Here is an 11300-nt window from a genome sequence, read left to right as displayed (position 1 = left end):
ACCTATTTTGAAAGCTCGGGGAAGTCAGACTGTACCAACACGGGGTTTTATCATTCAGATTGCATTGGCGGGTAAGCAGTGAATTATCTTTCAGTGCCTTTGACGGTGATGTACGTACAATCCATTTTGACTGGGAGTGACCAAGAATTTCACTCAAAGTAAATCTATAACAATCTATTGTCTTTTAGCAAAATGTGGTAGTCAAATATGACATCTTAGAAGAAAAACTCTCTTTAGATAATTCTATCTAACTCTGAGCTCATCAGAATTCAAAACAAGGAGCATGAATGTATTTTATGTGAGCTATTTATAGCTAAAAGAAGTCAAGCCGAATTCATATTCAGTCTCTTCTGCATCCAAGGGAACACAAAGTAATAATTTCATATAATAAAGATTGTCTTTGTCTGCAGAATCCATAGAGGCGAGAGTGGAGATGTTGTTTATGCAGCCTACAGGCATTGTGTGGTGCTTTTTTGACTGCGTGAAAGAAAGTCAAGTCGGCCCTGGAAGGGAGCAGATGCTGCAAAAGAGAGAGCTAGAAGTGCATTGTGAATAACAAAAGGAGCTCCTGTAGCAATGAAAACTGAAGAATAGAGCAGGTTGCTTCTTTGATGTCAAAACAACGCCCGAAATGTCAGTAATATGCATGGATGGAGTTCCTACTGGAGTTAAACCGAGATAAAGATCTTCAGCTACTTGAAATCTGATTGGACAAAAACATAAGTATTGCAGTAGTATGTACATGTAGAATTTAGGTTGTAAACACACAGTACTTCTGATCGTATTCAGGCCAAAACGGAATTGTTTTTATTATTATCTCATAAACCGTAAGCACATCATAATTATGGTCAAGATAGGCTATTTTGCTGTTAAAACTGGCAAACGTGACCGAGTGCAAAGCCCTCCTCCTGTTCTTTGAATATCTGAGGTGATTCCGGATGATCACATCCATCAATTTACAACAACATGATAATCCCCATCATTAGAAACCTTCGGTATTCATGTCTTGATCTCTACTTCCTTTCCATAATGTTTTCTGTCAGTTTTCATTACCAAGTCGTTGACAGCCAGGGGCCGAGCTTCGGAGGCTGCATCACATCTCAGAGCACAATTTATTTTATTTTTGTCTTAATTAGATTAATTAATTTAATACTTATTGTTGCCTGTAGATTGTGAGTTAGACAGTAGAGGATATGTGCCCTCTTCAGGTGTGCTTATTATTTGTTTGGGCTTATGAGACATTTAGGAAGTGAGTGGGTGGACATAGTTAATATTGAACTTGCTTCCATGAATTGCCTGTGACCAAACCCAGGAATTACTAGTCCTTCTAAAAAAATTAGCATATTGTGATAAAGTTCATTATTTTCTGTACTGATAAACATTAGACTTTCATATAGATTAGATTCATTACACACAACTGAAGAAGTTCAAGCATTTTATTGTTTTAATATTGATGATTTTGGCAAAAAAGTCAACAAAACCAAAAATCCCTATATCAAAAAATTTGCTTACTTCATCCATCCAATACAAAAAAAGTGTTTTTTTTATTAAAAAAAAAAAAAAAAGTCAACCTTAAATTAATTATATCAGCTATGCACTCAAAACTTGGTCGGGAATCCTTTAGCAGAAATGACTGCTTCAATACAATGAGAGTTGGCAGGCCAATTGAGCACAGTAATGCCATGGTCAGTAAGCCATTTACAAGTGGTTTTGTGAGCAGGTGCCAGGTCGTGCTGAAAAATGAAATCTTTATCTCCATAAAGCTTTTCAGCAGGTGGAAGCATGAAGTGCTCCAAAATCTCCTGATAGCTAGCTGCATTGACCCTGCCCTTGATAAAACACAGTAGACCAACACCAGCAGCTGACATGGCACCCCAGACCATCACTGACTGTGGGTACTTGACAATGGACTTCAGGCATTTTGGCCTTTCCTTCTCCCCAGTCTTCCTCCAAACTCTGGCACCTTGATTTCCGAATGACATGCTGTTAGGTTTTGTGTTGGTTTTCTCTTAGTGTGACTTGTCCCTGTGATTGCCCATTGATTTCACCTGCGGTGCCTCCTAGTGTATCCTCGAACCTGCATCCTCCTGTGCTCACCTGTTCCTCGTTGTGTCGTTACCCTTTGTCTCTGTGTGTGTATATAAGCTCCCAGTTTCTTTTCACTCCTTGTTGCGTCATTGTCTATGTCTATGTCTATGTCTACGTCAATTTCAAAGTCCGGTCCAAGCCCTCGTGTACCAGTCCCTCGGTTTAAGTAAGTTTTGGTTTGAACATTGCCTTTTTGATCCCCAGTCCCTTTGGTTGTACTTTGTGCTTTTGGTTAGTTGTTATTAAAACGTTTTTTTTGAGTTCACCACCACCTGCCTTGCTGCTTTTTGTTTCCCTGCAATTGGGTCCACACCACCTGCTTGCCCGCGTATTCCTGACACATGCAAAATTTGCTTTCATCTGAAGAAAGTACTTTGGACCACTGAGCTACAGTCCAGTGCTGCTTCTCTGTAGCCCAGGTCAGGTGTTTCTGCCGCTGTTTCAGGTTCAAAAGTGGCTTGACCTGGGGAATGCGGCACCTGTAGCCCATATCCAGGTTTCTGCAGGTCCCCCAAGGTCTGGAATCGGCCCTTCTCCACAATCTTTCCCAGGGTGCGGTCACCTCTTCTGGTTGTGCAGCGTTTCCTGCCACACTTTTTCCTTCCCACAGACTTCCCACTGAGGTGCCTTGATACAGCACTCTGGCAACAGCCTATTCGTTCAGAAATTTCTTTCTGTGTCTTAGCCTCTTGCTTGAGGGTGTCAGTGATGGCCTTCTGGACAGCACTCAGGTCGGCAGTCTTGCCCATGATTGCGGTTTTGAGTAATGAAGCAGGCTGGGAGTTTTTAAAAGCCTCCGGAATCTTTCGCAGGGGTTTTGAGTTAATTAGTTGATTCAGATGATTAGGTTAGTAGCTTCTTTAAAGTACTTTTTCATGATATGCTAATTTTTTGAGATGGGGTTTTTTAGTATTTTCTTGACTTTTTTGCCAAAATCATCAATATTAAAACAATAAAAGGCTAAACTATTTCAGTTGTGTGTAATGAATCTAAAATAGGGCTGTCAAAATTATCGCGTTAACGTAATTAATTTTTTAAATTAATCACGTTAGAATATTTGACTCAATTAACACACATGCCCCGCTCAAACATGTTAAAATGACAGCACAGTGACATGTCCACTTGTTACTTGTGTTTTTTTGTCTCCCTCTGCTGGCGCTTTGGTGCGACTGAATTTATGGATTTAAGCACAATGAGCATTGTGTAATTATTGACATCAACAATGGCGAGCTACTAGTTTATTTTTTGACTGAAATTTTTACAAATTTCATTAAAACGAAAACATTAAGAGAGTTTTTAATATAAAATTTCTATAACTTGTACTAACATTTATCCTTTAAGAACTACAAGTCTTTCTATCCATGGATCGCTTTAACAGAATGTTAATGTTAATGCCATCTTGTTGATGTATTGTTATAATAAACAAATACAGTACTTATGTACAGTATGTTGAATGTACATATCCGTCTTGTCTTATCTTTCCATTCCAACAATAACTTACAGAAAAATATGGAATATTTTATAGATGGTTTGAATTGCGATTAATTACGATTAATTTTTAAGCTGTGATTAACTCGATTAAAAATTTTAATCTTTTGACAGCCCTAATCTAAAATATATGAACGTCTAATGTTTATCAGTACATTACAGAAAATAATGAACTTTATCACAATATGGTAATTTTTTTTAGAAGGACTAGTAGATTTACTGTGTATTTCTGCTGACAAGATGTGTCAACCTAATTCGAGCTAATTTTGTCAGAAAAAAATGGTGTATCGCCGAGTCTTTCAATAACGAGAAATTAAGTTGATTAGTAGATATTAAATAACGACTATAAGGGCGCTGGCTGTATCAAGACAAAGGCATTTGTTAGGGCAAGGTAGGCAAAGTTGATTTGGACCAAAATGCGAACCGGAAACAGATGAAGTGTGAAGTGGTATTTATTGTACAAGGACAAAGTGCTGAGCGGCTGGTGGGTTGAATGATCAATGGCTGTGGCTATGGCTGCGAGGGCTGAGCAGATGAGCGAGTTATGGGTGTACTCCACCCAGGGAAGGAAAGTGCTCCAGGAAACTGGATGATGGGAAGTGACACAACGCAGGGCGGCCTCTAGATCCTGGTTGGCTCTTTCGGTCTGGCCGTTGGTCTGGGGATGGTATCCTGAGGAAAGACTGGGTGCCAACCACCTTGCAGAACTCTTTCCACACCACCGAGGAGAACTGGGGACCACGGTCTGAAACAATATCTAGAGGGAGGCCGTGAAGCCTGAACACATGCTTAACGAACAGGTTGGCGGTTTCCAGAGCAGATGGTAATTTGGGAAGGGGAACATAGTGAACAGACTTGGAGAAACGATCGATAACGGTAAGAATAACAGTGTTACCTTCAGAGGGAGGCAGACCGGTTATGAAATCAACTGCAATGTGGGACCAAGGTCTACTGGGAACAGGGAGGGGGCATAGCAGACCAGAGGGTGGCTGATGGGAGGCCTTCCCTCGAGCGCAGACCGTGCAGGCATTGACAAATTCGCGGGCATCTTTGGCCATACCAGGCCACCAGAACGACTGTTGGAGGAAAGAGAGGTTCCTATGGATACCAGGGTGACAGGTTAATTTGGTAGAATGGCTCCATTCCAGGACTTGAGAGCGTACAACAGATGGGACAAATAGGCGATTTGGGGGACCGTTTCCTGGATCTGGATCAGCTTTCTGAGCTTCCCTGACCAAAGATGTAATCTCCCATCTGGCAGCGCCGACCACGCAGGACGAGGGAAGAATGGTTCCAGGGTCTACAGAGCTAGGACATGGTGAATGTAGCCGTGATAGTGCATCAGCCTTGCCATTGCGTGAACCTGGGCGATATGACAGTGAAAAATTGAACCGGGTAAGGAACAGTGACCAGTGGGCTTGTCGGGGGTTGAGGCGCTGTGCGGATTGTATGTAAGTTTTTGTGATCTGTCCAGATGATGAATGGGATTTTGGTGCCTTCCAGCCAGTGACGCCATTCCTGCAGGGCCAAAACCACCGCCAGCAATTCCCGGTTTCCAACATCATAGTTCCTTTCAGCAGGGCTGAGCCGTCGGGAGAAAAAGGCACATGGGTGCAGCTTGTGGGTAGAGGGGTCTCGCTGGGACAAGATGGCCCCAACTCCGGTGTCCGACGCATCCACCTCCACAACAAATTGTTGCGAGGTGTCGGGGTGTTTGAGAATGGGGGCAGAGGTGAAGAGTGACTTTAAGTGTGAAAACGCCTTACCAGCAGCTTCGGACCAGGCAAAAGGGTGCTTGGTGGAAGTGAGTTGAGTCAAGGGGAGGGCCACCTTGCTGTAGTCCCGGATAAAGCGACGGTAGAAATTGGCGAAGCCCAGAAATCTCTGAAGCTCCTTCCGGGTACTGGGAGTTGGCCAATCAACAACTGCTTGGATCTTTACAGGGTCTGGTTTGAGGTGCCCCTGGGTGATTATGTAACCCAAAAAGCTCACTGAGGACACATGGAACTCACACTTCTCTGGTTTAACAAAAAGCCTGTTCTCCAGAAGCCGCTGCAAGACCATCCTGACGTGACGGCGGTGCTCCTCTAGGGAACGGGAAAACACAAGTATATCGTCAAGGAAGATAAACACAAAACAATTCAGAACGTCTCTGAACAGGTCATTCATGAGTCTTTGAAAGACAGCGGGGGCATTTGTTAGACCAAAGGGCATTACTAGGTATTCAAAATGACCAAGGGGAGTGTTGAACGCCGTCTTCCACTTATCTCCCTCACGGATTCGGACGAGATGGTATGCAGTTCGGAGATCCAGCTTGGTGAATAACCTGGCATGACTGAAGGGCTCAAAAGAAGGGTCAATTAGAGGCAACGGGTACTTATCCTTTATTGTTATCTGGTTTAGGCTGTGGTAATCGATGCATGGCCGCAGGCCGCCATCCTTCTTGCCCACGAAGAAGAAGCCTGCGCCGACAGGAGAGGAGGAGGGACGGATGATACAGGATGCCAAGGAATCTCTGATGTAGTCTTCCATAGCTGCTCTTTCAGGACCGGATATGTTGTAGAGTCTGCTTGTTGGAAGGGGTGCACCTGGCAAGAGATTAATGGCACAATCATAGGGGCAATGGGGAGGCAGAGTGTGGGCGAGGTCCTTGCTGAACACTGTCGCCAGGTCATGGTATTCGGGGGGTACGTTGGAGAGGTCAGGTGGCTCTGGAGGATGGACTGGCTCTTTGACCGGTCTCCCGATTGCGTGTGCTGCGCCAAGACACTCTAGGTGGCAGTGATTGCTCCACCCCACAATCTTCCCCACCTTCCAGTTAATGTTTGGGTTGTGAAGCTTGAGCCAGGGGAGACCAAGGATGACATGTGCCACGGGAGAGGGGATAATAAATAATTGTATTGATTCATGATGATTTCCTGAGACCTTAAGCATGAGAGGAACGGTAAAATGAGTTACTGAAAACAGTTTTCTGCCATCTACTGCTTCCACCACTTTGGGGGCCTTGACGGGTTCGAGAGGGATTTTCGCTTGATCCGCAAAGCCTTCGTCCATGAAACTGTCGTCAGCGCCCGAATCAATGAATACCTGCAGTGGCATAGCGTCTAAACCATGGGAGATGCTAGCAGGGAGAATGAGTCGTGACATAGAGCCGGAATCCGAGAAGGCTTGGCTCACCATGGTGCTCCCACTTAGCGGTTGAGCCCGGTCTTTTGGCCGTGCATGGCAGGTGATTGGAAAGTGTCCGGTTGGCCCAGGTTGTATGGGTTCTTCCAACGGGGGGGGGGGGGGGGGGGGGGTCGGTTGCTTGGTGCCACTGGGGGATGGTTTGACTGAATCGGCAGAGGGAGACATGAGTGGCCGGAACAGACTTGACCTGATGGCTTTCTCCCTGTTCCATTCTCTGATGCGGTTATCGATCTTTATTGAAAGGGAAATCATTTCCTCAAGGGTGGAAGGTTCATCTCGTGTTGCTAGTATGTCTTTTTGTTTCTTTCAAATTACGTGAAAAGACCGATATTAGAGCCAGCTCACCCCAGCCACTCTCTGCGGCCAAAATACGGAAAGCGATCGAAAAGTCTGCCACAGATTGAGAACCCTGATGAAGTGAAAAAAGGAGATTTCTGGCCTCTCTCCCACATACGGGGTGATCAAACACTCTGCGGAGTTCCCCAGAAAATGCCTCAAAAGAATTTAGCACTGGTGAATTTCTCTCCCAAAGTGCTGTTGCCCACTGCCCAGCCTTTCCCCTCAACAAGTTAATACAAAAAGCAACTTTAGCAGCATCAGAGGCATAACTACAAGGCTGTGAATTAAAAACGAGATTGCAATTGAGTAAAAAGCGTCTGCAAGAGCCCAACTCCCCAGAGTAACATTCGGGAGTTGGAATAAAAACGTCCGGCCGAAGGGGGAACGGTAGGCTACCAGTAGGACTACTTACAGATACAGTAGGACCGGCCCTGGAAGAGGAAGGATCGGCCCTGGAAGGGGGAGATTGTGAGAGCTGCGTCTTGACCTGCTGTAAGTCCATGGAAATCCTCTGGAGAGTCTCTCCAAGGCTACATTGCGTCAGCTCATGCTTATCCAGCATGACTCCCTGGTGTCCGAGGGCCTCTTGGAGGGTGTCAGCGGTCGCTTGGTCCATTTTTGTGAGCCAGATGATTATGTTAAGGCAAGGTAGGCAAAGTTGATTTGGACCAAAATGCGAGCCGGAAACAGATGAAGTGTGAAGTGGTATTTATTGTACAAGGACAAAGTGCTGAGCGGCTGGTGGGTTGAATGATCAATGGCTGTGGCTATGGCTGCGAGGGCTTTGATGGGTGGGTGTCCTGATGGCAAAAAACAGAATAAGTTAAAAGTTCAAAGACAAGCGTCACAAAACTACAAGCTTAATTGCCCGATGTACCAATGGTGACTGGCAGAATCATCTGGCACCTGCTTGCTGTCCAGGCCGATCCTTATGAGCAGTGTTGATTGATGATGAGCTTCAGGTGCGCTCCCAGGTGAGCCAAGATTGGAGTGATTCCAGGCATCAAAAACAGGAAGTCTTATACCAATAAAAGCCAGCAGAGGGGAGTGTGGGCAAGGACCACCACAGCATTATCCTTACAAGCATTATCTTGAATGTCCAATGCTGTTGGTCCAAAGTTTTGAGACCCTCTCTTATTCAACTGAATTGTGAAAAGTCTCAAAACTTATGACCAAGAATGTAAAAACATACCGCAATTTTAACTTAACCTGTCAGTTTATTTGACATACAGAATTTGACACAGCTTCTGGGATTTTGATTTTAACCTATAAAGCTCATGCTCAAAACTCTGTTCGCTCGCACAAATAATACATACAGTGGGGAGAACAAGTATTTGATACACTGCCAATGGTTTTTTCCCCATTGACTGTGTATCAAGTACTTGTTCTCCCCACTGTATTTAAGTTTGACAACTGCATCTTGAACTGCGCTTGAGTTTCTATTATATACAGAGAGGTTTGGTTACTGTCAGTTAAGCAATTTAAGAAAACTCGAGACGTTTACCTACGTGGAATGCATATCTCTAAGCAATGATTGTTGATTTTGTGAGAACCTGACAAGTGATATTTTAGGGCCAAGTAAATTAAAGAAGGCCTACAAAGAAAAAAACACAGTGCCTATAGTCAAGCGTGGTGGAGATCCAATGATGTTTTGGGGGTAGTTTTGCTACCTCTGGCAATGGGTGCCTTGACAATGTGAAAGGTGCCATGAAATCTGGAGACTATCAAAATGTTTTGAATGTAGGATGTAGTGTTAGAAAACTGGGTCTGCGTCAGAGGTCATGGCTGATCCAACAGGACAATGACTCAAAACATACCTGAAATAGCACCAAGAAATGGTTGGAGATGGAGCGCTGGAAAATTCTGAGGTGGCCATCGATATGTCCGGATCTAAATCCCATTAAACATCTATGGAAAGATCTCAAAATTGCTGTTGCAAGAAGGCGAGAGACCTGGAACAGTTCGCAAAAGAAGAGTGGTCCGAAATTCCATCCGAGAGGTGCACGAAACTTGTCCATGGTTATAGGAAGCGAGTGCTTTCTGTTATTTCTTCCAAAGAATGTGCAACCAAATATTGAGTTGAGGGTGCCAACAATTTTGTCCAGCCCATTTTTTGCATTCTGTGTAAAATTGTGTACATTTTGGCTTTTCTCTTCAGCTTTTTTTGTGTTTTTCCAATGCAAATCCCCAAAATAAACGCATCCATGCTGAAAACATTTGTAATTGCGTTAATGTCAGGGAGAAACTGTGTGCTACGGCAGAAAACTGCTATGGCAGCATATAGATATATTGTTCTATCAAACACAACAGTTCTGTTGGCTTAAAATGCAGCTGTTTATTTTAAAGAGGGGTGGGTGTAAGAGTAGAAATGGCTTTTTCAGTCTTGTCTGTGTTTTCCGGGATATATTCCTGATTGGCCACATCCTTTTCAACAGTGATAATGACTGGTGGTTTCCCATAATACCTTTAAATGCGTGCTGAGTTATAGTAGTTTGTTATAATTTTAAAGTACTGTAATGATTCTTGTTAACAGAAGGTACAGTATAGGGCTGCAGCTATTGAATATTTTAGAAGTCGATTAATCGATGGACTAGTTAGTTTGAATAATCGAGTAATCGGATAAGGAACATGAAAAATTAAAATACCTGAGCTGAGCCTCAAACGGTATAACTAAAAAAAAAAAAAAAAAAAAAAAAAAAAAGGATCTATGTACAAGAAAAGAAGAATTGGCTAACTTACAAAGAAAAAGTCCGCTATCTTAAATGCTATAAAATGCTTTAAAAAAAAATTTTTTTTTTTTTTTTTTTTTTACAATGCTCTTAACAAATGGTTCAGACACCGATTCCCACAAAAAACTGCTAAATATACCTATAAACTAAATTAGCTCAAACAAAAAATTAGCTTATATTGGTCTTAACAGGGAGCAGTGGGATTCAGCCATGTGAAAAGAGGCAGCCCAGAGGGCAGTGTATCCACCCTAATCAATGAAATTAAATGCAAACACTTAAAAAAAAAAAAAACATTACAACGCCACTTTAAACGAATACTCTACTACTATTTTTTTTCTAATAGAATACTCGAGTTAATCGATTAATCGTTTCAGCACCAGTACAGTACATTAACATTTCTACGACAGTCACGTAAAATCATAAGAGAAATTTAAGGGGGGAAGCCCCCCCCGGTGGCCGAAATGTGTCATCGCATGTAATTGACTCCTAAATATTCAAAAGTTGTAAAGCAATAAAGCAAACAACAAAAATGAATGAAATGAACAAAAAATATATTTTTATCATGGGTCAAAATGATTTTTTGAACAGATTATATGACTAGCACCTTAGACGGCCATTTGCTTGGCATATTATTTAAAAAAAAAAATAGGGGAGGGCAATTTTATTTTTCAAATGATTTGTTTCTTTGTTTGAAAATATTTTTTTTGATTGAAGCAACTTTTTGGGGGATTGAATGATTTAGATACAAATGTCCTACCCATAATATGGCCCAAACACAAAAAGGATTGCTAAAATCAAAGAAAACGTTTTGAATTAAAAATTAAGCGTTCAAATGCAAATATTTGAGTTTCAAATATTTTTTCGCATTCAAAAACTTTTTCTATGAATTTTTTTTTTTTTTTTTTTATTGAAGTGATTTTTCATTTGAAAATATATATTTTTTCTTTGAAGCAACTTATTTTTTGATTGAATAATAAAGATTCAAATGTCCTAGCAAAATATGGCCCAAACGCAAAACAACATTACTTCAATCATAAAAGTTGCTTCAATCTAACAAAAAAATAAATAAAATAAATAATAATAATAATTAAATTTAAAAAAAAACATAAAAGAAAAAAACCTTTCAAGTGAATTTTTTGGAGTTTCAAATTTATTTTTGCATTCAGACACATTTTTTTAAAATCGAATAATGAAGATACAAATCCACCGCCAAATGGCTACGCCCAGGGGATACAATTTTTGACTGGGGTAACTAAATTGGCACGACACTGGCGGGCGTACCATATTCAATGGATGACAATCTTGGCGAAAAGTATTGCCTAAGCAGCCTGATTTAGAATTCCCCTTAAGAATGATGGGAAACAAAAAATCATTCATTTTCAACTTATTATGATATATATTCTTTTAATTTTATTGCTGACACTGCGTTTTGGGGCATTAACATGTTGCCCCCCCGGCCCAAAAGTA

Source organism: Corythoichthys intestinalis, chromosome 11 (assembly GCF_030265065.1).
Source record: "Corythoichthys intestinalis isolate RoL2023-P3 chromosome 11, ASM3026506v1, whole genome shotgun sequence".
Classification (NCBI taxonomy): Eukaryota; Metazoa; Chordata; class Actinopteri; order Syngnathiformes; family Syngnathidae; genus Corythoichthys; species Corythoichthys intestinalis.
Note: the sequence above shows the minus strand (reverse complement) of the source record.